Raw genomic sequence first — 24,872 nt, 5'->3', positions numbered from 1 at the left:
AATCAAGTAAACGTTGAGTGCTCAATACCTGTTAGCTTAGTGAATAACTAAATAGATGGATTAATAACTTTCATCTTAGAACAACTGACACCTTGTTTAATATAACATGTGTAGGAGAAAAGCAGGCAAATACCAATTTACAACAATACTGTTTTGTAAGCATATCTAAGTGTGTTTCTATTTGTGTGTGTGTGTGTGTGTGTGTGTGTGTGCAGGTGTGCATATGTGTGTGTCTCTATGTGTGCCTGTGTGCGTATGTGTGTGCATATATGTGTGTATGCATGTATATGTGTGTCTGTATGTGTGTGTATATGTGTGTGTATGCATGTATATGTGTGTATGCATGTGTGCATATGTGTGTGCATATATGTGTGTATGCGTGTATATGTGTGTGTATATGCGTGTGTGTGTATGTGTTTGTATGTGTGTGTATGTGTGTGTATGCGTGTGTGCATGTGTGCGTATGTGTGTGCATATATGTGTGTATGCATGTATATATGTGTGTGTGTGTATGCGTGTATATGTGTGTGAATGCTTGTACATGTGTGTATGCATGTATATGTGTGTGTGCATATGTGTGTGCATTTATGTGTGTGTGTATGTGTGTGTATGTGTGTGTGTGTGTGTGTGTGTGTGTGTGTGTGTGTGTGTGTGTGTGTGTGTGTGTGTGTGTGTGTGTGTGTGTGTGTGTGTGTGTGTGTGTGTGTGTGTGTGTGTGTGTATGTGTGTGTGTGTGTGTGTGTGTATATGTGTGTGTGTATGTGTGTGTGTGTGTGTGTATCTATTAGTTGCTCCTGCGACACTATGGCAGAGAACAACCTAATGGGGAAAAGGTGAGCGGTCCATCGTGGCAATGGTAGTGTAAGAGATTCTTCATGTCACAGCAGACTGGGGAGAGAGAGGAGGGGGCAGAGAGACAGAGAGAAAGGAAGGGCTGAGGTACTGTGGGCACACACTACAGTGGTCCATCCTATTTAAAAAAAAAGCTAGTTCCATTCTCTCAGAGTTCCAACCACCTTTTCAAATAGCAGCAGCATCTGGGACCCAAACATCCAATGCATGAGCCTTTGGGGAACATTTCACACTAAAATGAATGCAGCAGATGCAATCATTTGTTCTGGTTATTTTTGTCAACTTGATACATCTGAGAAGAGGTTGACTTTAGAATTGCCTTCATGAGATTGGCGTGCGGGCATCTGTTTGTGTGGCATTTTCTTGACCAATGATTAATGTAGAACGGCCCAGTCCACTGTGTGCAGTGCCATCCCTTGGCAGGTGGTTTGGGCTGTCCAAGAAAGGCAGCTGAGTATAAGCATGTAAGTGAGCTAATACGTGGCTTGCCCCCATGGTCTGCGTTTCAGCTCCTGCCTCCAGGGCTCTCTGTTTTGAGTTCTCACTCTGGTTTCCCTTGACGATAGACTATAACCTGAAATAAATAGCCCTCGCCTCACTTTTCTTAAGTTGTTTTTGGTCACGTGCCACAGTGTCACATGTAAATTTGAATAAAAATGTCCCTCACCTGCTCAGATGTTTGTACACTTTATCCCCACTGGGTGGAGCTGTTTGGTACTTAGGAGGAATTATGCCACCGGAGACAAGCTTTGGGAGTAACAAGTTAGACTAGCACCATTACTAGTTCGTTGTCTTTGCTTCCTGCTCGCAGAACAAGATGTGAGCTCTCGATTGTTCCTGCCACCACGCCTGCTGCCTGCTGCAGAGAATCATTGTTACGATGGACTCTGGGACAGCAAGTCTAAGTGGTCATGGGCTTTTATGGCAGCCATGGGAAAATAATATAGCAACAGAAAGCAAGCTATAACTGCATCTCTTTCTGACACAAGAGCTTTTACTTCTCTTGTGCATACAGGCTGAGATTCAACTTTTTAAATTTCTCTGACAACCTTCCAGAAAGAGCCATGGCTACAGTTTTGACAGTGGGTGCAGTGAAGTTTCATTTTCATGTCTGTTTCTCTTCAGCTGGAGGCTGCTATCTGCCTTCCCTTCCTGTGCACACTGATGTGTACCACTTACCGCAGTGTGCTGGCCACTCAGATGGCGCGCTGGCAACATTAGTCTTCTATAGCCCCAGGATGCTGGTGCTCCTGTGGAGTCCCAGCATCCTATCATGTGGGTTCAAGAAGTTTCTTTTTTCTTGAAAGTGTTTACTCTGCTGACATTTTAAATCCATGATTGAATTCTATAAAAACGTCTCAGTGAAAGAATGTCTTTTTGACAAGCATTAGGAAACCTCCATTTGTCAGATTTCACTTTCAGTTAGTTTTGGGGCTTCTTTTTGCCTTGTAAGTACCACTATGCTCATAGTCTCTGTTTCTTTCTCTCTCTCTCTCTCTCCCTGCCCCCCTCTTTCTCTCTCTGTCCAAATTCTTTTCACTTTTGAGCATGTTTTTGGGGGAAAGGCTGGGCCTTTTTCATATATTCCTGTGTGATGGTTAATTTTCTGTATCAACTTGAGCAGGACAAAGGATGTTCAGATGGATGGAAATATTGCTTATGGTTGTGCTCCTGAAGGGTTTCTGGGAAGAAATCATCATTTGAATTAGTGGACCAAGGAAAGAAGCCCACCCTTCCAAGGTGAGGGGAGCCTGAATTGAACGATAAGAGTGAGGAAAGGTTAAGTTTCTCTGTGCTCTCATCCAGTCTTCTGTCCTCCCATCCGTCTATCCATCCATTCACCATCATCTCTTTGTCCTGTTGTCTGTGTATTTCTAGGGAATCTGGTCTAATTTAGCTACCTAACTGAGCCATAATCAACTCATATCTTTGGTATTTAAAAACAGAGTCTATGAAATGAAACAATAGATGTGTATTTGGGTCATAGTTCTGGAGGATAAAAGGTTCAAAAATGTGGTATCTGCTTCTACTGGGGGCTTTCATGCTATATTATAACAAGACAAAAGGGCAAGTGACCAGATATATGACCAGTACAGAAGCTAAGAGGGGCCAAACTTTGAACATACCCATTCTCACCATAAAGGAGCACTCCTAAGATAATATTATTCATCTACTACCCAGGACATCTGTTAATACTGCTGCTATAGCACTTACATTTTAGCATACACGTTTGAGGACACATTCTAGTCATGACACCATCTTCTCTATTGTCAGGTCCAGTCTCATCTGAGATCTTAGCTCTTGTCACTGATGATCTGGCCTTTTGAACACAACTGTCATAACTCACTAAGATGCTTTTACTTCCTTCCTGCCCCTAGATACTGTGTATTTGGAGGGTGACGTGTGAGAAAGCTCTTGCCTTCAACCTATCCATGGTACACACTCATCCTTTACCTTTCTGTAGGAACACCAATGTGATGTGTATCTTGGGACTCTTTCCTAAGTCAACCTGTAAGCATCACTAAATGCCTTCACGTCCTGATGGTGTCTCACACGAGAGATTCCTAAGTGCAACTGGGTTGCTAATTTTTAGTTTTCTTCTCAGCAATCCCTCTTCTCATGTCTCCAAAATGGAGCTCAGAGCCTGTGAGGTTGCCCAAAGGAAAACCCAAATCTTACTCTTATTTTCACTCAGAATGGTTTATCTTTATTTTGTGTCAATCACTCTATCCAGAAAAACATGGTCGACACTTCATAGCCAAATGGACACCTTCTGTGTCCTGGTAAGACACAGAAGAGACTACTTCACCATCTACTTCCCCAACACACGAATGTGGTTAGTTTCCACATTTAATACCAATAGCACCTTTTTCTATATAGCAATATAGAAACTTTTTTGAATGTTAATCCAACATTTCATATTTGAAATGCTTCCTATCTCTTTGCCTACTAAAAATAAGCTTTAAATTCATCAGTCTGTAGGCTTTTCAATTACAATTGACCTATTGATCTATGACTGTTTATGGTAATTATTATTAATGACAAGGAAATTACTAAACTGTTATTAATTCTTGGCCTATATATATTATAAATGTCTGTGATAATTCACAATGAATAATCTGCACTTAAAAGGATTCTCTTTAGAATTCCATACTGTATTAGGTACTTATCTCATTGATGCAACAAAAATAAGCAAGGTAAGAAGGGAGGAAGGCTCATTTGGATTGAAATTTCAGGGGTGCACCCCTGTGGTGGAAAGGCATGGTGGCAGCCGTAGAGAGCAGCTGGTAGCACGATGCCCACAGTCAAGAGGCAGAGAGCAATTAGTGCTGGTACTTGTGCACTTTCTCCTTTACATTTAATCTGAGATCCCAGACCATTAAATGGTGCTGCCCACATTTAGGATGGGTCGTCCTATCTCAGTTAATGCAATCCAGATAACCCTTCCTAGATATGCTTAGGAGCTTGTCTTCACTGTGATCCTTGATTCTATAAAGTAAACAATATGAATCATCACACACACTTTGATTGGCATTTAACTGGCTTGACCTACCAGAGTAGGACCTGGCTAGTGTGCATTTTGGTTGATCTACTGTGACCATTGTGATTGATAGATGCCATGCTAAATATTATTTCATAACTACTTTCATCCTAGCATGTCTGACATCAAGTAAACAATTGGAAATTAAATCAGTCAAGCTTCTAATTACTTGGAAGATTCAGGTCCAAGCATTAATTTATTTTAATTGCTAAATTGGCTTATTCAACAGACATGTGGATTTCATAATTATATCCTAAATGTTGGCACCATGTGTTCAGGTAACAGAAAACATAATTGAGTGCACAGAACCACCCCATAAAATGAATACTATGTGACTTTGTGTGCTCTCTGTTTCTTGCTCAGATCTAGTCTAAGCTTTGGTTGATGATGACGTTAGGTTTTCCCTCCTGATTAATTCACACATTCTGATTCTCAGATTTCTTCATATGTGGCATAGATTTTCAGTGGCACTTTTGCTTTGCCAGCTGCAGTTGATGGTTTTTGGTGGCTCCTGCAGTTTCCTATCCCATGCCTTTGACCTTGTCTAGATCGCCCTCCTGGGGCCACTGGAGGCTTAGCATTCCATTGTGACTTGTGAGGCAGAGGTGGGTGGAGCAAATAATTGAAGGAAGTATCCCTGGCATAGATCCCACCTCGGTGGAACATGTTATGGACTTTATAGGAGGCAAAACCCAGAGTTTATTATCTAAGATCAGACAGGAGAAGAAGCCGAGGGAGGTACTCACCTGTGGAATGCGGGAGTGTTTCAAAAGAGACCGAAGGTTTTGAGGTGGAGGGCACTGCTAAAGATTAGTATTCTTTCTCAATTTTCTTACACACTTTTGGATGCCTTCAGCAGAGGAACCTGTTCACATCTTCAAGATGTCATTGCTCCTGATGATGAGAGCGAACTCCTGAGGGATTTGGGCCCATTATTACTGTGATGCGGTCTGATTTCTAAATGGTGATGGGCCTTGCTTCATGTATTTTCACGATCCCTCTGACGTGTTCATGGGAATTGGCCAAGGTGAGGCTAAGACACTACCTAGACCTCTGTTGGCTCCCACAGAGTCCAGCTGTCTCTTGTTTCCAGTGTCAGGCTGCTTTCTTGGGACACTTACTTCAGAAGATCCTCCAGTGGGTTAGAAAGCTACGGCTTCTCTTTTTGTCCAAAAGTCATCATGCAAGTGTGTTAGAGGGAGGCTGTCAATCCCTGAGATTGGCATCATTACCACACACAGAGTGTCTCAATGTCTTCCCTAGAACTCAAGGGTGTTCTGAAGATAAAAGTCACCACTCTACCATGATGGGCACTGTACAGACAGCAATGCAAGAAAGAACATGATGACCACCATGCCTTTGAATGCCAAGGGGACAGGGACATTCAGTCCTGGGTTAGTGTTTCTTTCCTCTCCTTCAGTATAGAATCTGCCTTCAACTTCTTCCCCCTTCCTGCTCCAGCTCTGACTTTTTGACCCTCTGATGAGACCTCAGCACTAATTGTCCACTCCCTTCTGCCCTTGAGAGTGGTTAGCGCAGCTTATACATGTTAATGCTCCTCTCTGCAGGAGAGGGGTGAAGAGCTCTCAGCATGTGGTCCTTATGGTTCGCTGAGGGCCAGAGCAGTGCCAAACCAGTTTGACAGATCTAGTCAATGGGTCACTGCACAGCATGCTGGCCTGTCAGTTGCTGTCAGTTATGGGCAAGGAGGACTGAGAGAATTATTTTCCCCTTTCTTTTGAAAAATCACAAGAGTCAGGTTATCTTTGGCAGCAAGGTGAACTCTGTCTTTCTGGCAGGAAATCTGTATTTCCATACTCTCCCAGTTATTGCAGTCTCTGGGGAAAAAATAAATGAATCAGCTGGGGTCCTTGTCTGTAGCCTTGCAAAAGCCAAGTTTCTGGTCCAGACTGGGTGTGACATGAGGCTAATAAAGGGAATGGCACATCAGTCAGAGTCATTGAGTTATGACTATGGGCTACCTGGAGTAGTCACAAGTTTGGTTAGATACAAACTATGAATGGGAAAAAGGCTCTGAGATCACCTCTGACATTATCTGGATTGTTATGTTGATGGGGTTTAGAATCACCACAGAGCCACCTCCTGCTGCCACAACTATACCTTCCTGCCAGGATGGACGACTCTACCCTTAAATTGTGAGCCCAAATAACCAATCCTTTCTTAAGTTGCTTGTTTCAGGATAATGAGAAAACAGAAAAATTTGTGTAATTTTAGCATCTTATGTTCACAGTCAGGTTTCTATACAGAAAATTAAGCAACATGAAGGCATGGATATAAACAGTTTCTGTATTCCTTTCCAGCAGAGGACACTGGTTGAAATGTCTTAGGTTAACATTTTCTGGATTTCAACCAAACATTTTAAGATATTTTTGATAGGGTCCAAGAACTCTCTCACAAACCTCACAAATACCAATTTCAGTCAGACAGGAGCACATGCCCTAGGACCGATTGACCAGGGCCCTGGTCGAGATTTGGAAACTGAATGATGATTCCAAGTTGAGATCCCACAGGGTTTTTAAACCCCAAATCTATAAACAAGTTATTTCACCAATCAGGATTCAGGGATAGGGGGATTTCCTTAGGAATGTGTCTTTGTTGTACATTTATTCTGCTCCTGTTGGTTGGAGTATTCAACTGTGGTAGAGGATTTGCCTTGCCTATTCATGCCCTAACTTGTCTACCAGGATGGAACTAGTCTAACACTCATGTCTTAACTGGCCAACCAGGAGTCAGTTACCCAGGAAGGTCTTGGAAACTTAAACTTTACTAGATCACTACTCAAAATGGAAGTCTTACTTTAACTAGTTTCTTATATTGGTGCAGGCGTCTCTTATGTTGGGGTCTATCCCAGGGGCAGCGTATACCATAAAAGCTTTTACACAGGTCCAGGAAGTGGTTGGGTGGTTGGTTCAGGGCCAAGCTTATTGCAGGGAACGATACAATAAATAGTTCTATCGACTTTTATCATTTGTTTCCAAGGGCGCAGAACATAACAAAACATGTAATCACTCTTGGCATTAGAAAGTTTCCTAGTAATAGCAGAAATATATGAGAAAGTTGCCGTATAATGGCAGGCTAGCCAGGTAATTGTTACCTAGGTCTTAAAATTTTACCCAGGCCTTAACATACCATCTAGGTCTTAACAATTTTATATATACATATTGAACAAAATGTCAAAATTGGGTTGTGATTTATCAGTTTTCAGTGGGATTCCTTAATAATGTCATTCCAACATATCATAATTTAGTGAAATATAATATCACAAAACTATATCTGGTATCTATCAAGAAATAGGTTTCTCATATGCAAGCGTGCTTGATCCTTTTATAAATGTAACTCAGATCAAGAGAGAAAGCTAAACTGGGTGATGGTTGAAATACGGTAGAGCTGGTAAAGGATGCAGATGAAGCAGGCCAACCTTTATTTCTGTGTCAGTGTCTTCCAACTCCCCAATGTTCAGTTCCAGTTTCTCAAAATCCTGAAAGAAGTAAGCTTGTATGGCTTCTTTGGAAACCAGTATGGCAGTGTCTCCAAAGCTAAACATAGGACTACTCTGCAGCCCCACTATTCCACTCTAGACACACACTACAGAGTCTGAGTCAACATACCACAGACATACTTACACAAGCGGGCTTCTTGCTGTACCATTCATGATATCTAGAAAATGGAGCCAGTGCAGGTACTCAGCAACAGATGAACAAATACAATGTTTAGGCACATGGCAGAATTTTATTTACTACACCACATGTTTCTGAACATTTGACTTAACACATGTAGTTACTAGCACGGCATAGTCAACCTAAGCCTCACAAGGGAAGTGGACAAAATTAATACAAGAGGAATATGTCGAGTTCCCTACACCCAAATCCCGTGGGGGAAGAAAGCAGACCACCCGGGAGTGCAGACATCCCTAGGCCACAGGACAGACTGCCACCTCTGCACACCTTGGTCCACATCCCTGGTTCAAGGGGAAACTGCACAGTGCTTCTGGACAAAGGGATATAGGAACAGACAACCACCGGTACCCGTGGTTCTGATCTGCGCCCAGGACCAAACTGATCCAGCCAAACAGCTCCCTGCACCCAAATCCCATGGGGGAGAGAGCTGAAACCTCAGAAATGTGGATACTCCTGAGAAGTCAGAGGAGAATACCCTCTGCCCACAGTCCAGACCCAAGAGAGAATCGCATAGTGCCAACTGTGCCCCCTGGGTGCAAGGACATACACTAGCAATCAGGGGCAGGACCCTTTGATCCCTGCCCACGCCTAGAGCTGGAAGACAGTCTCCAGAAGCTCCACCACAGCTGAGAACAGAGCACCTGTTCTCAGGAAAGGCTGAAAGAAAACAGGAAAACAGTTCTACAAGAGTGCTGACACAGAGGCCTACAGCAGGGCCAAGTCACTCTCAGAAACAGCAAGACAAGCAAATACCAGAGACAACCCAATGGCTAGAGGCAAGCACAGGAACCTAATCAATAGAAACAAAGACTACTTGGCATCATCAGAGCCCAGTACTCCCACCAAAGAAAATACTGGATATCCAAACACACCAGAAAAGCAAGATTTAGATTTCAAATCACATTTTTTGATAATGATGGAGGACTTTAAGAAAGACATAAATGCAGGAAAGCACAAGTAAACAAGAAGAAGCCCTTAGAGAGGAAACACAAAAATCACTGAAAGAATTATAGGAAAACACAACCAAACAGGTGGAGGAATTGAAAATGGAAATAGAAACAATAAAGAAAGCACAAATGGAGACAACCCTGGATATAGAAAACCAAAGGAAGAGACAAGGAGCTGTAGACACAAGCATCAACAACAGAATACAAGAGATGGAAGAGAGAATCTCAGGAGCAGAAGATACCATAGAAAACATCGACACAACTGTCAAAGATAATGAAAAATGCAAAAAACTCCTAGCAAAAAACATACAGGAAATCCAGGACACAATGAGAAGATCAAACCTAAGGATAATAGGTATGGAAAAAAGTGAAGACTCCCAACTTAAGGGGTCAGTACATATATTCAAAAAAATTATAGAAGAAAACTTCCCTAACCTAAAGAAAGAGATGCCCATAAACATACAAGAAGCCTACAGAATTCCAAATAGATTGGACCAGAAGAGAAATTCCTCCTGTCACATAATAGTTAAAACAGCAAATGCACAAAACAAAGAAAGAATATTAAAAGCAGTAAGGGAAAAAGGTCAAGTAACATATAAAGGCAGACCTATCAGAATCACACCAGACTTCTCACCAGAGACTATGAAAGCCAGAAGATCCTGGACAGATGTCAAACAGACCCTAAGAGAACACAAATGCCAGCCCAAGTTACTGTATCCAGCAAAACTTTCAATTAACATAGATGGAGAAACCAAGATATTCCAGGACAAAACCAAATTTATGCAATATCTTTCTACAAATCAAGCTCTACAAAGGATAAAAGATGGAAAACTCCAACACAAGGAGAGAAACTACACTATACAGAAAGCAAGAATATAATTTCCTTGAAATGAAACCAAAAGAGAGACAAACATAATTCCACCTCTAACAATGAAAATAACAGGAAGCGACAATTACTATTCCTTAATATCTCTCAACATCAACGGACTCAATTCCCCAATAAAAAGACATAGACTAACAGACTGAATACGTAAAGAGGACCCAGCATTTTGCTTCATGCAGGAAACACACCTCAGAGACAAAGACAGACACTACCTCAGAGTAAATGGCTGGAAAACAATTTTCCAAGCAAATGGTCAGAAGAATCAATCTGGAGTTGCCATTCTAATATCGAATAAAATTGACTTTCAAGCAAAAATCATTAAAAAAGATAAGGAAGGACACTTCATATTCATCAAAGGAAAAATCCACCAAGATGAACTCTCAATCCTAAATATCTATGCTCCAAATACAAGGGCACTTACATTCATAAAAGAAACCTTACTAAAGCTCAAAGCACACATTGCACCTCACATGATAATAGTAGGAGATTTCAACACTCCACTCTCATCACTGGACAGATCATGGAAACAGAAACTAAACAGAGACGTAGAGAAACTAACAGAAGTTATGAACCAATTGGATTTAACAGATATTTACAGAGCATTCCATCCTAAAACAAAAGGATATACCTTCTTCTCAGCACTTCATGGAACCTTCTCCAAAACTGACCATATAATCTGTCACAAAACAGGCCTCAACAGATACAGGAAGATAGAAATAATCCCATACATCCTATCAAATCACCACGCACTAAGACTGGTCTTTAATAACAACAATAATGACAGAAAGTCCACATATACATGGAAGTTGAACAATGCTCTGCTCAATGACAACTTGGTCAAGGAAGAAATAAGGAAAGAAATTAAAGACTTCTTTGAATTTAATGAAAATGAAAATACAACATTCCAAAACTTATGGGACACAATGAAAGTGATACTAAGAGGAAAACTCATAGCTCTGAGTGCCTGCAAAAAGAAACAGGAGAGAGCATATGTCAGCAGCTTGACAGCACACCTTAAAGCTCTAGAACAAAAAGAAATAAATAAACCCAAGAGGAATAGAAGGCAGGAAATAATCAAACTCAGAACTGAAATCAACCAAGTAGAAATGAAAAGGACTATACAAAGAATCAACAAAGCCAGGAGCTGGTTCTTTGAGAAAATCAACAAAATAGATAAACCCTTAGCCAGACTAACTAGAGGTCACAGATAGTGCATCCAAATTAAGAAAATCAGAAATGAAAAGGGAGACATAACAACAGAATCTGAAGGAATTAAAAAAAATCATCAGATCCTACTACAAAAGCCTATATTCAACAAAACTTGAAAATCTGGAGGAAATGTACAATTTTCTAGACAGATACCACATACCAAAGTTAAATCAGTAACAGATAAAGCATTTAAACAACCCCATAACTCCTAAAGAAATAGCAGCAGTTATTAAAAGTCTCCCAACGAAAAAGAGCTCAGGTCCAGATGGATTCAGTGCAGAATTCTATCAGACTTAGAAGACTTCATAGCAATACTGTCCAAATTATACCACAAAATTGAAACAGATGGAGCATTACCAAATTCCTTCTGTGAAGCCACAATTACTCTTATACCAAAACCACACAAAGACCCATCAAAGAGAACTTCAGACCAATTTCCCTTATGAATATTGACGCAAAAATACTCAATAAAATTCTTGCAAACTGAATCCAAGAACACATCAAAATGATCATCCATCGTGATCAAGTAGGCTTCATCCCAGGAATGTAGGGATGGTTTAATTTACAAAAATCAATTAATGTAATCCACTATATAAACAAACTCAAAGATAAGAACCACATGGTCATTTCATTAGATGCTGAGAAAACATTTGACAAAATTCAACACCCCTTCATGATAAAAGTTCTGGAAAGATCAGGAATTCAAGGCCCATATCTAAACATAGTAAAAGCCACATATAGCAAACCAGTAGCTAACATCAAATTAAGTGAAGAGAAACTTGAAGCAATCCCACTAAAATCAGGGACTAGACAAGGCTGCCTACTCTCTCCCTACTTATTCAACATAGTACAGAGCAATCAGACAGTGAAAGGAGGTCAAAGGGATCCAAATTGGAAGGGAAGAAATCAAAATATCACTATTTGCCGATGATATGATAGTGTACTTAAGCGACCCCCAAAGTTCCACCAGAGAACTCCTTAACCTGGGGTTGAGGATTTAGCTCAGTGGTAGAGCGCTTGCCTAGCAAGTCCAAGGTCCTGGATTCGGTCCCCAGCTCTGAAAAAAAGAAAAAAAGAAAAAAGAAAAAAGAGAACTACTTAACCTGACAAACAACTTCAGCAAAGTGTCGGTGTATAAAATTAATTCAAACAAATCAGTAGCTTTCCTGTACTCAAAGGATAAATAGGCTGAGAAAGAAATTAAGGAAATGCACCCTTCACAATAGTCCCAAATAACATAAACTATCTTGGTGTGACTTTAACCAAGCAAGTGAAAGATCTGTATGACAAGAACTTCAAATCTCTGAAGAAAGAAACTGAGGAAGATCTCAGAAGATGGAAAGATCTCCCATGCTTATGGATTGGCAGGATTAATATAGTAAAAATGGCCATTTTACCAAAAGCAATCTACAGATTCAATGCAATCCCCATCGAAATTCCTACTCAATTCTTTATAGAGATAGAAAGAGCAATTTGCAAATTCATTTGGAATAACAAAAAACCCAGGATAGTGAAAACTATACTCAACAATAAAAGAACTTCTGGGGCAATCATCATCCCTGACTTCAAGCAGTATTACAGAGCAATAGTGATAAAAACTGCATGGTATTGATACGGAGACAGGCAGATAGACCAGTGGAATAGAATTGAAGACCCAGAAATGAACCCACACACCTATAGCCACTTGATCTTTGACAAAGGAGTTAAAACCACCCAATGGAAGAAAGATAGCATTTTCAACAAATGGTGCTGGTTCAACTGGAGGTCAGCATGTAGAAGAATGCAAATGGATCCATTCTTATCACCATGTACAAAGCTTAAGTCCAAGTGGATCAAGGACCTCCACATCAAAACAGATACACTCAAACTAATAGAAGAAAAAGTGGGGAAGAGTCTTGAACATATGATTATTGTGGAAAATTTCCTGAACAAAACACCAATGGCTTATCCTCTAAGATCAAGAATTGACAAATGGGATCTCATAAAGCTGCAAAGCTTCTGTAAGGCAAAGGACACTGTCATTAGGACAAAACAGCAACCAACAGATTGGGAAAAGATCTTTATCAATCCTACATCTGATAGAGGACTATCCAAAATATACAAAGAACTCAAGAAGTTAGACTCTAGAGAGTCAAATCACCCTATTAAAAATGGGGTACAGAGCTAAACAAAACATTCTCAGGTGAGGATTATTGAATGGCCAAAAAACACCTAACGAAATGTTCAACATCCTTAGTCATCAGGGAAATGCAAATCAAAGCAACTCTGAGATTCCACCTCACACCAGTCAGAATGGCTAAGATCAAAAACTCCGGCGACAGCAAATGCTGGCAAGGATGTGGAGAAAGAGGAACACTCCTCCATTGTTGGTGGGATTGCAGACTGGTACAACCACTCTGGAAATCAGTCTGGAGGTTCCTCAGAAAATTGGACATTACACTACCTGAAGACCCAGCTATACCTCTCTTGGGCATATACCCGAAAGATGCTCCAACATATAAAAAAAGACACGTGCTCCGCTATGTTCATCGCAGCCTTATTTATAATAGCCAGAAGCTGGAAAGAACCCAGATGCCCTTCAACAGAGGAATGGATTCAAAAACTGTGGTACATCTACACAATGGAATACTACTCAGCTACCAAAAACAATGACTTTATGAAACTCATAGGCAAATGGAATGAACTAGAAAATATCATCCTGAGTGAGGTTACTCAATTACAGAAAAACACACTTGGTATGCACTCATTGATAAATGGATATTAGCCAAAAAGCTCAAATTACCCAAAATGCAATGTATAGACCACAGCAAGCTCAAGAAGGATGACCAAAATGCAGCTGTTCCCACTCCTTCTTAAAAGGGGAAAAATATTCATAGGAAGGGATATGGAAGCAAAGTTTAGATCACCGACTCAAGGAATGGTCATTCAGAGCCTGACACGCATGTGGCCCATGTTTATACAGCCACCAAAACTAGATAAGATTGATGAAGCTAAAAAAAAGGGATGCATGCAGAAAGGGACTGGATATAGATCTCTCCTGAGAGACACACCCAGAGCATGTCTAATACAGAGTTCAATGCTAGCAGCAAATCCCTGAACTGAGAATAGGACCCCCGAGGGGGGAATTAGAGGAAGAATTGAAAGAATTGAAGGAGCTTGCAACCCCATAAAAGAACAACAATGCCAACCACAGAGCTCCCGGGACTAAACCACTACTGAAAATAACCCTTGACTGACCCAGAGGTCCAACTGCATATGTAGCAGAGAATAGCCTTGTTGGGGCACCAGGGAAGAAAGCCCTTTCTTGCCAAGGTTGGACCCCCAGTGCAGGGGAATATGGGGGAGGGCAATAAGGGGGATGTATAAGGGGAATACCCATATTGGGGAGGGGAAGGGGAGGAAATGGGGGCTTATGGACAGAAAACCTGGAGGGGAATAACCTTTGAAATATAAGTAAAGAAATATATAATAAAAAATTAAAAAGAAGTATATGCCTGTCAGAGTCCACGTCTTACCTGTTTACATTAACTGATGCTGTTTGTGCTCGGTTCCCAGGTAAGCAAGAAATAATTATGGTGGAGGAGGAGTGTATTTTTGATATTATTTGTATTAATAGCTTCCCACTACAATAACAGGACATCTAAGATGATCAGCTTAAGAAGAGGAAAGGTTTATTTTGTTTACAGATGTATAAGGTTTGAGTCCATGTTTGAGACAGTCCTCATAAGCCTGTGCGGAGGCGCATGACAGGGTGTGATGAGTGGTGGAAGTCACTTATTTGCTGCTTAGTAAAGATTAAAAGGCAGAAGGAAGGGCTGAAAAGATTTAGGAATATGAATCAGAACCCAAAAGGCGAGCTTCGCCAACAGAATACAAGAGATGGAAGAGAGAATATCGCGCATCAAATGCCAGGCTGCATGTCTGCCTCATCACTGGAGTGCCCAGAACATACCGTCTTGCTGCACAATGGAGGACCTCAGTTCATGTTTTCCTGGATGGGAAACAGTGGAACCTAGGATAATTGGTGTGGTTCTCAGTCTCCTGCGTACTCAGGCATTGCAGGTGTTGGGAACCTGGATCCCCAGCCCATGCTTCTCCTCAGTGTACCTGGAAGAAGGAACCTGGTTTGGTTTCTGAGTGAGTACTGCGAGTTCAGAGGCCGGAAGAGAGAAGACCTTCTTCAGGAGACTGAGGCACAGCTTTTTATGACGAAGCCCACCCCTACTCTACCATGGCGATCCCTTTTGAAGAGAAGTTCCTTGCTTTTTTTGATGGTGGTTGTGAATGCATACACCTTACTCAGGGTGAACCAGGGATTAGATAGCTTATGCAGGAAGGGATGCCCAGGAAGGGAACATCACAAAACTGACAAACTTCTGTAGCAAAGGACAATGTCAGTTGGACAAAGCAGCAGCCTGCAGAATGGGAAAAGATTTTTACCAACTCCACCCTTTTTTAATTGGATATTTTCTTTATTTACATTTCAAATGTCATCCCCTTTCCCGGTTTCCCCCTGAAATCCCCCATCCCATCCTCCCTCCCCCTGCTACCCTTGATAGAGGACTGATATCTGAAATATATGAAGAGCTCATGAAACTAGATACCAAGAAAACAACCCTAATTAAAAATGGGGTACAGATCTAAATAGCAAAAGAAGAAACTCAAATGACTAATTCTCAAAAGAGGAAACTCAAATGACAGAAACATTTAAAGACATGTTTAACATTGCTATTTATAAGGCAAATGCAAATCAAAATGCTTTGAGATTTTAGCTTAATTAGGCTAAGATCAATTAAACAAGTAGCTCATGTTGACATGTAGAGTAAGAGGAACACTCATTCATTGTTGGTGGGAGTGCAAAGTTGCACAGCCACTATGAAAATCAGTGTGGTGACCCTCGAGAAGATGGGAATGGATCTACATCAAGGTCTAGCTACACGGATCTTGGACATATACCCAAAAGACTCTTCACTTTACCACAGAGACATTTCCTCAACCATGATCATTGCAGCTTTGTTCATAATAGACAGAAACTGGAAATAATCTAGATGTCCCTTAACAGAAGAATGGATAATGAAAAATGTACATTTCTATATACAATTAAGTATTATTTACCCATTAAAGAAAGTGAAATCATAAAATTTTTAGGTAAATGGAGCTAGAAAGAAAAAATTATCCTGAGTGAGATATCCCGGATCCGACAGATAAATGTTATTTATTTACATGTGGGGTATTATCTGTTAAATAAATAATAACCAAGCTACAATATTTAGAACCACAGAGATTGGGTATAGGGTAAGGGACTTGGGAGATAGATAAATCTCATTAGGAAAGGGAATAGAATATATAGTTGTGTATGGATGAGGGCATGGAGTGAGGGAATTAAGTGGGGAGGAAGAGGGAGATGAAAGAGAGAATATGGGGGAGATACAGGTAAAATTAAGGGCCATTTGAGGAGTTGTATGGAAACCTAATATAGCAGAGGCTTCCTAAAATACATATACATACGAAGGCAATCTAAATCAAATTGTCAAATAATGCGGAGGAGCCCAATTGGGCACCTCTTGTCACCAAATGAAGTACTTAGTTCCAGGATTGGATTGCATCTAATTTAGTTGTTAGCCAAAGGATCCCAAGAGAATTCCCAAACAATCCAGGCTGTCACTGAGACTACAGATTGCTCTCCACAAACTGATGGCAAGGTCCCACTGCTGAAGGCAACACCAGAGCACAGAGAAGTCGAGCTGGTGCCTGTCTACATAGAGCTGTCATCTCTAAGATCATCAGTCTTTGTTACAGAAAGGTACTCTACTGAGCATACTTGCTACCCAAAGAGAAACATAAACACCAAGCCAGTCACAGACCCTTTGATCTGCACTGTTGTCTTGCCTGCAAATCATGCTAGAACAATGGTGGTGCAAAGGTCATGGGAATAATCAACCAATATCTATTTTGACTAATGCTCATTCCACAGGATGGAACCTATACCTGACGCTTCTTGAGCTACTAAAAACCCGAGGCTAGATAGTCCAGGAACCTAGAGTAAAACCAAATACTACAATTATATAAAAAAGTAGCAATAAAAATGAATCTTAATGAAACTCTGCTGTACTCATAGATCAATACTTTGTTCAGCCATCATCAGAGAAGCTTCATCCTGGAGCAGATGGGAACAAATATAGAAACCCACAGCCAGACATGCAGAGAGTGAGAGATCTTGGAATACTTAGCCCCAAATGGGATGGATCCATTAAATCCCTCTGCTCAGGGAACCCCTTGGGAGAGGCTACAAATATAGGGAGACAAAGAAGATAAAGGATACCAGGAGAGCAACCTTTAAAATAACTGAGCAAAGCTCCTATGAACTCACAGAGACTAAGGCAGCATGCACAGGCCTCGTTGGGTCTGCACCAGGTCCTCCAAGTATTCATTATGACTTCCGACTTAATGTGTTAATGGTATTCCTGAGTGTGGGAACAAGTGGTCTCAGTTTCTTATGCCTTTTCTTGGGCTCTTTTCCTTTGCTTTGTTTAATTAATGTGTATTTGCTTTTGTAATATATTATTTATAATGTATTCTAACTATTTCTTTCTCCATTATTTATTCCATATATTTATTTCTTTTTTCTATTAATTTATTCACTTTACATTCTGATTGCAACTCCCCTCTTCTCAGTCCTCTCCCCACACAGCCCCTTCCCCCTTCCCTTCTCCTTCTCCTCTGAGAAGGGGGAGTACCTCTCTGGGTACCAACCTACCCTGGCGCATGCAGTCACTGCAGGACTGGGCACTGCAGGACTGATAAGACAGCTCAGTTAGGGGAAAGGATCTGCAGGCAGGCAGCAGAGTCAGACAGCCCCTGCTCCAATTGTTGGGGGGGGTGTATGAAGACTAAGCTGCACATCTGCTACAGATCTTTGGGGGTGGGGCGTAGGTCCAGCCCATACATGCTCTTTGGTTGGTGGTTCAGTCTCTGGGAGCTCCCAAGGGCCCTTGCTAGTAGACTTTGTTGGTCTTTCTGTGGAGTTCCTATCCATTCTGGTTCCCTCCATCCTTTCCTCAACTTTTCTACAACACTCCCCAAATTTTGTCTAATGTTTGGCGTGGGTTTCTGCATCTGTTTTGGTCGGCTACTGGGTGGAGCCTCTTAGAAGACAGTTATGCTAGGCACCTGTCTGCAAGAATAACGGTATCATTAATAGTGTCGGGGATTGGGTCTTGCCTGTGGGATGGGTCTCAAATTGGGCTACCCAGTCTCCGCTCTATCTTTGAATCTGCAATTCTTGTAGATAAGACAAAGTTTAGGTTGGAGGTTTTATGGATGGGTTGGTGTCCTTATCCCTCTACTGGGAGACCTGCCTAGCTGTAGGAAGTAGCCACTTCAGGGTCCATATCCCTCACTGCCAGGAGTGATAGCTAGAGTCACTCTCATGGCTGGAGCCTCTCCCATCCTAGGTCTCCAGCACAAAAACCCAGGATAGCTGAAAGAATCCTGTACGATAAAAGAGTTTCTGAATGTATCACCATCCCTGATTTCAAACAATAGTAATAAAGACTCCATGGTATCCGTATAGAGACAGACAGGTTGACTAATGGAATCAAATCTAAGATCCAGAAATAAGCCCACACCCTATGGACACTTGATTTTTGACAAAGAAGCCAAAACCACACAATGGAAAAAAGAAAGCATCTTCAATAAATGGTGCTGGTCTAACTGGATGTCTACATGTACAAGAATGCATATGGATCCATACTTATCACTGTGCACAAAACCCAATTCCAAGTGGATCAAAGACCTCAACATAAAGCTAGACACACCAAATCTGTTAGAAGAGAAAGTGGGGAATAGCCTTGGATGCACTGAATTCTCTTAGAAGACTGTTTGATTTCAAATGAGAGACAGAAAGGGAGTGGATTCTGATATGAGGTGGTGATGAGGTGGGAAAGGAACTGGGAGGAGTCAAGGAAGGAGAACTGGAATTGGGTATATTATGTAAGAAAAAAAAATCTATTTTAAATAAAAGGGAAAAAACCCAAACCCAACCCAACCCAAACCAAACCAAACCAAACCAAACCAAACCAAAAACCAAACCAAACCAAACCAAACCAAACCAAACCAAACCAAACCAAACCAAACCAAGCAACCAAGCACCCAATCAGCCAACCATCAAAACAAAACCAAAAACTAAGTCACCCTTGGATACTTAGTTCCAAACCAGCTTAGTTTAAATATTTCCCTGCCTTAAAATATTCCCCCCCCCCTGCCTCCTTGCTCTAAAGCTGTGTGACTGCAGAGTGTGCCACCCAAATATTAGCTTTCGTAGAGACTCGGTCAGGAAGCATGGGTTTTCTTGAACGTTAGAGAAAAGAAGGCTTCTGCTTCTTCCCCGAAATCTCCTTGTGTTAAGAATTTTGGCTTTCTTCGGGATATCTTCACTAAAAGTCATTCTATCACAGGATGACAGCAGAGATATAATATAAATTTATAAGCTATGATGCATGGATGCATCCCAGCGGGGAGAAAAACATCTAATTTATGTTTTTCCATATATTTTTCTTTGGTTGGTGTTTGTGTTCGAAGTTTCTGGAGGCATCAAACATAGAAAAGCCCTGTAATTCCAGAGGGGATTAATGCAGACAATATTTCACCCAGGAAGTGTAGCCATAAATAAGAGGAGGTGCTTTTAAATGGTCCCTAAATTTTTCGAGATACCACTCAAGTGCCTGTAAAACCCAAATCAACTTTCTACTTGCATTCTTAATTTTCTCTGCACCTCATTTCTCTCTTAGATGGGGACAATTTTTCAGTCTGACTTAGAAAGGAAGGGCGCTTATGAAAGACATCAACTTTCTATAGAACGGTTTCCATCCCAACTCTGAATTTCTTCTATTTACTTCAAGAAACAATTTTCTTATGCTCCAAAGTGATAAAATCACAGGGGAGTGGTGACTCTGTTTTGGTGGGCTAAAACATTTTGTCTGGGAAGTTTCATGTATTTGGTCATTTCCCTCCAGATGTGGATAGGCCTTTCGTGAGCCTACGAAGAGCACTGCATGTGAGCTAAAATCCTCAGTGATAGTGGGTTTCTTCCAAGAGAGAAAGCTCAGGCACATTCGTGACTCATTCATTCACCTCATACTTTTAGATGTTATTACGTGAGGCTTAGTAGGGAGATACACATCCACTCATGCTCCTTGCTGCCCTGTAATGTCCTCGCTCATTTTATAATGGAGAAACTGAGGTACAGGAAGTAAATATGACCAATGTTACACAGCTGGTCAGGGTTAAACTCATGGCTAGGGACTGGAGTCGGATTTTAAGATGCTTCAGAAAATATTGTTCTCTCTTCAGGGAATTCATAGTCTTGAAAGCTGTAGTTTGCAAAGAGAAGCTAAGTGACTGAGAAAATGTTATCCAGTGACATGGGTCAAACATTCAAAGTCTGTGAGCTACACAGGAAAATGCTAAGAGACAGCAAATTCTTTAGTAGAGACGTATACATTTCTCTCTGTGATAACTTTTGACAACTTCACACATGTATACAATGTTTTATTCTATACATATTACCCCATTTCCCCCTCTTTTCTCCTTTCCACTCTCATTGACTGCTTTCTGTTTTGAAGATACTGTGTAAGATTTTTGTATTTTATTAGAAATATTGCTTGTAGTTGAATATAAATAATGTGTTGCTAATATGAAAAAGTGAGAACTTATTTTTTTACATTTATTTATTTACTTACTTATTTTGTGTGTGTATGTGTGTAAGTGTGCACATGCACATGTGTGTGGTATATGTGTGGTTGTAAGTGTGTATGTGGTATATTTGTGTGTGTCTTTGAATGTGTGAGTGTGATATGTGTGTGTAAGTGTATGTATGCATGTGAGATATATATCTACACACACACACATATATATATATAAATATGTGCATTGTGTAAATGTATGTGTTTACATGTATATGTGCATATTCGTGTGTAACAGTTTGAAAGTAGAAGTCTCAGAACAATTTGCAAGAGTCAATTTTTTCCTTCTACCATGTTGGTTCCAGGGCTGGAATTGTTATGGGAAGATTTTCTTTTTCCTGGTGAGTCTGAATTGTATTGTTGGAATGTCTTCATGGTAAATTCATCTCATATGATGATTTGACAAAGAGAGGCTGTCCTTGAGTTCTCATGAGGAGGGACTTAATGACTATTACCCAGAATTCCCCCTTAGTCTGAGGTCATCACTGAAGGATTGCAATCTTTCTGGAGATGTCACTGAAACTGTTTTTCACCTGTTTATTCCTGAAATTAAAAATGAATAAGTTCAGTAACGGGGCAATTGAAGTATTGGGCTCAGCCACACTCTTATTGAAGTAACTCCTCTTGATGAAGGCTTTATGTACATAAAGATGCAGCTTCTGTAAGGATGGAGATGACAACCATGTGGAAAGACCATGTGGAAAATGCCTCCTTCCTCTGCTGTGCAGAAGGGATCTTTGGGATGATCCTGATGTTGTTGTATGTATAGGAGAGAGTCACCAGCGTCATGGTGACTCTCAAGATCATGACTGCTGAGAGGAAGCAAAGAGTTCCATCAGTCTTGTGTTTGAACAAGTTATTTCTAAGAGGTACCCATAGTCACAGAAATGATGTTTGAGCACATTGGATGCACAGAAACCCAGCACTGGTCAGGATGATGGGCAATAAGATGACTAGGGAGTAACTCAGACAAGAGCAGAGGACCAGCAGAGTGCAGACCCTGTTGCTCATAATGGCGGCACAGTATAGGGGGTTAGAGATGCCCATGTAGCAGTCATAGGCCGTAGCAGTCAGAAGCCAAACTTCAGTGGCTCCGAAGAAAACGTCGATGAAGCACTGAGTGAAGCAGGTAACAAAGTTGATGGTCATAATTCCTGTAGAGATGCTGGAGAGCAGCTGAGGACTAGAAGTGGATGTGAAGGACGTTTCCAGGAAGGAGAAGCTCCTGAAGGAGAAGCGTATGGGAACCTGGAGGTGGGACTCCCGCAATGTGATGACGTCAATGCTCTGATTCCCCACAATGCTGAGCATGTATGTGAGGACTAGAAATAGAAAAACCATTTGGAAGCTCTAGGGCACTTGTGAGTCCCAGCCAAGCGAATCTAGACAAAGACTGATTTTTTTATTGCTGCATAGCAATTAGACTTGGACACATAGCACCAGCGCGGGAGATGGCAAAGGAACATGGGTCTGATGGCCGCTGACTGGTAGAAGAGGGTTGGAAGGATTTGGTTTGTGAATACACAGAGGAGGTGAATAAGTGGAGGACAGAAGTTCAGAATATTTAAGAATGATTTTCTTTCCTGCAGAACTGCAGCCAGTCCTTCCCCCAATCATCTTGTTAGCCTAGGACTTTTATTCTATGGTGCCCTTTTTAGAATTTTTGTGTGCTTTTCCTTCTAAATAAATATTCAAATTATTTTGTTTTTTCTTTCATTTTATTGAAAATAAATTCTTTCTCATACAGTGCATCCTGGTTATAGTTTTGTTTCCTTCTCCTCCTCTCAGGTCCTCACCAACTCCCCTTTCCTCCAAATCTGTTTCCATTCTACTTCTCGTTAGAAAAGAGCAGGCTCCTAAGAGATAATGACCAAACATGGCAAAATAAAATATAATAGGATGAAGCAAAAATGTGACAAAGGGACTTTCATTTCTAGTCCAATCTATTTGGTGCTCTGTGTGCTTCTTGTACTATTATAGGCACCTCCTTATTTTGGGTAAAGTGAATTTATGATTTTGTAGAAAATATTTTCTGGGCCTTTATTTATTTTAAAGGGTTTATTTTCTTTCCTTTACTCCTATTTTTCTTAGGTTTGGTCTTTTCATAGTGACCCAGATATCCTGGATATTTCACGTCAGTAGCCTTTTAGATTTTACATGTTCATTGACTAATTTATTCATTCTTTCTATCTTATCTTTGATGCCTGAGACTCTCCATCTCTTGTATTCTATCAGTAAAGAAAGTTTTCCTCTGTAGTTTCTCTTTGAGCTTATGAAATTTTCATTTCCAGAATTCTCTTTATGTTTTCTTTATTTTATTTCCATTTTTCAGGTCTTGAACAGTTTCAATCATTTCTTTCAACTGTTTGTTAGTGGATTTCTTTAAAAAAATTATTCATTTCATTTTTTTCTGTGTGTGTGTGTGTGTGTGTGTGTGTGTGTGTTTCTTAAAGGAGATTTTTTCATTTCTTCACACTGTGTTTTCCTGGATTTCTTTAATGGATTTATTCATTTCCTCTGTAAAGACCTCTGTCGTCTTTGTATAGCTGCTTTTAAGGTCTTTTCCCTGTGCTTCAGCCATGTTGGAATGTTTATGGACTGCTGTGGTAGGATAGCAGGGCTCTAATGGAGACATATTACCCTGGCTGTTATTGATTGCATTCTTATACTGGCATCTACTCATCTGGCTTTGGAGTGATTGTAGGTCTAGGTGCTGATTTCTGAGTTTGTCTTTGTTGGGTGGGTGTTTTGTTCCTGAGTTCCCAGTGCCTCTCTAGGGTTTTGGAGAGTCTCATGGCTTTGTCATTCATGTTCTCCTGCCTCCAAGTGATGTGTTCTCAGGGAATGTTGCTGGTGTTGGGGGCTGCAATACTGGGAAGAATTGTGGGAAGAAAAATTGGAGGAGAAGGTCTGTGTGATCCCTTGGGGATGGGGTCAGAGAGGAAAGGAGATCACAGCAGGTTTCCAGCTACAGAGCTGGGAAAGGGACTAGGGGATTGGATCTTAGGGGGGGGGAGGGTCTGGGCTCTGTGGCTGCTCATTGCCCTGGGAGGAGCAACCTTTGGTTCAACAGGGGATACCTGCTGGGGGTGGGGTCTTGAACAAAGCAACTGGTGCAGGGAGGAAGTTTAGTAGGGGAAGATCTGTGGGATCCACAGGGGAGCAGGGAAGGCTGCCAGAGGTGTTCTGCTGCAGAGCTGTGGATTGAGGGTTTGGGTCTGGAGAAGCAGAGAGAGAAGAGAAGATTTTAGGGCAGCTTACCTGGTTTTCTGCAAGTGCCTTGATGGCTTTCTTTTTCCCAGTTACTCCCCCTCGTAGTTGACTAACCTTCTGTGTGGCATGTGCTGTGTGTTTATAGTTATAACAGCCATGTTGCATCTGGAAGACAGTACTGCATAGCATTTCTTTCCTTGCTTCTTAAAATCTTCCCATGCCCTTATGGAACGTCTCCTCAGGTCTTGAAGTAGTTAATAGAGATGTCTGGTTTAGGGTTGAGCATGAACCATCCCTTGCTCTTAGCACTTGATTAGTTATGAGTCTCTTATTAAGGGCTGTCCAGTATAAAAAAAAACCAAAAACCAAAAACAAACAAACAAACAAACAAACAAACAAACAAACAAACAAAAGAACCCAGCCTTATTGACCTGAGATGCATATTCCTTTTCCTCCCTTTCTCCCTCTGGACAGTATGAGCTTTAATATGGGGTCTTTGATAAGAGAGTGAGGGAACTGGGTAGCAGAGATGGGAATTGATGGGAAAACTTGCCTGTGTTTTGGGTATGGACAAGCGTATTTATTTTAAGAAGTATTTCAGCCTGAATGCTTCTGTGGGCCTCTGCCCATCATTCTCACTGTTTTTCTTCAAATGTTTTCTTCCTCTTAAGAATCCTACATGGACTTTGGAAAGCTCAGGGAAGATGAGTGGGCAGCCTGCTTAGCAAGGTGCTGAAGTTAAGTGAGAAGTGAACCTTTATATTATATTACCTCTTCTTATCTGGG

The 24,872-nt window shown here is 41.0% G+C and overlaps 1 pseudogene; it reads right to left on the bottom strand.

The window, feature by feature from the left end:
- Positions 1-21,355: 21,355 nt before the first annotated feature.
- LOC116904251 lies at positions 21,356-22,287 on the bottom strand (annotated as a pseudogene).
- Positions 22,288-24,872: the final 2,585 nt, after the last annotated feature.

This window comes from Rattus rattus, chromosome 6, assembly GCF_011064425.1.
Source record: "Rattus rattus isolate New Zealand chromosome 6, Rrattus_CSIRO_v1, whole genome shotgun sequence".
Taxonomy (NCBI): domain Eukaryota; kingdom Metazoa; phylum Chordata; class Mammalia; order Rodentia; family Muridae; genus Rattus; species Rattus rattus.
This window is presented reverse-complemented; position numbering and strand designations above follow the sequence as displayed.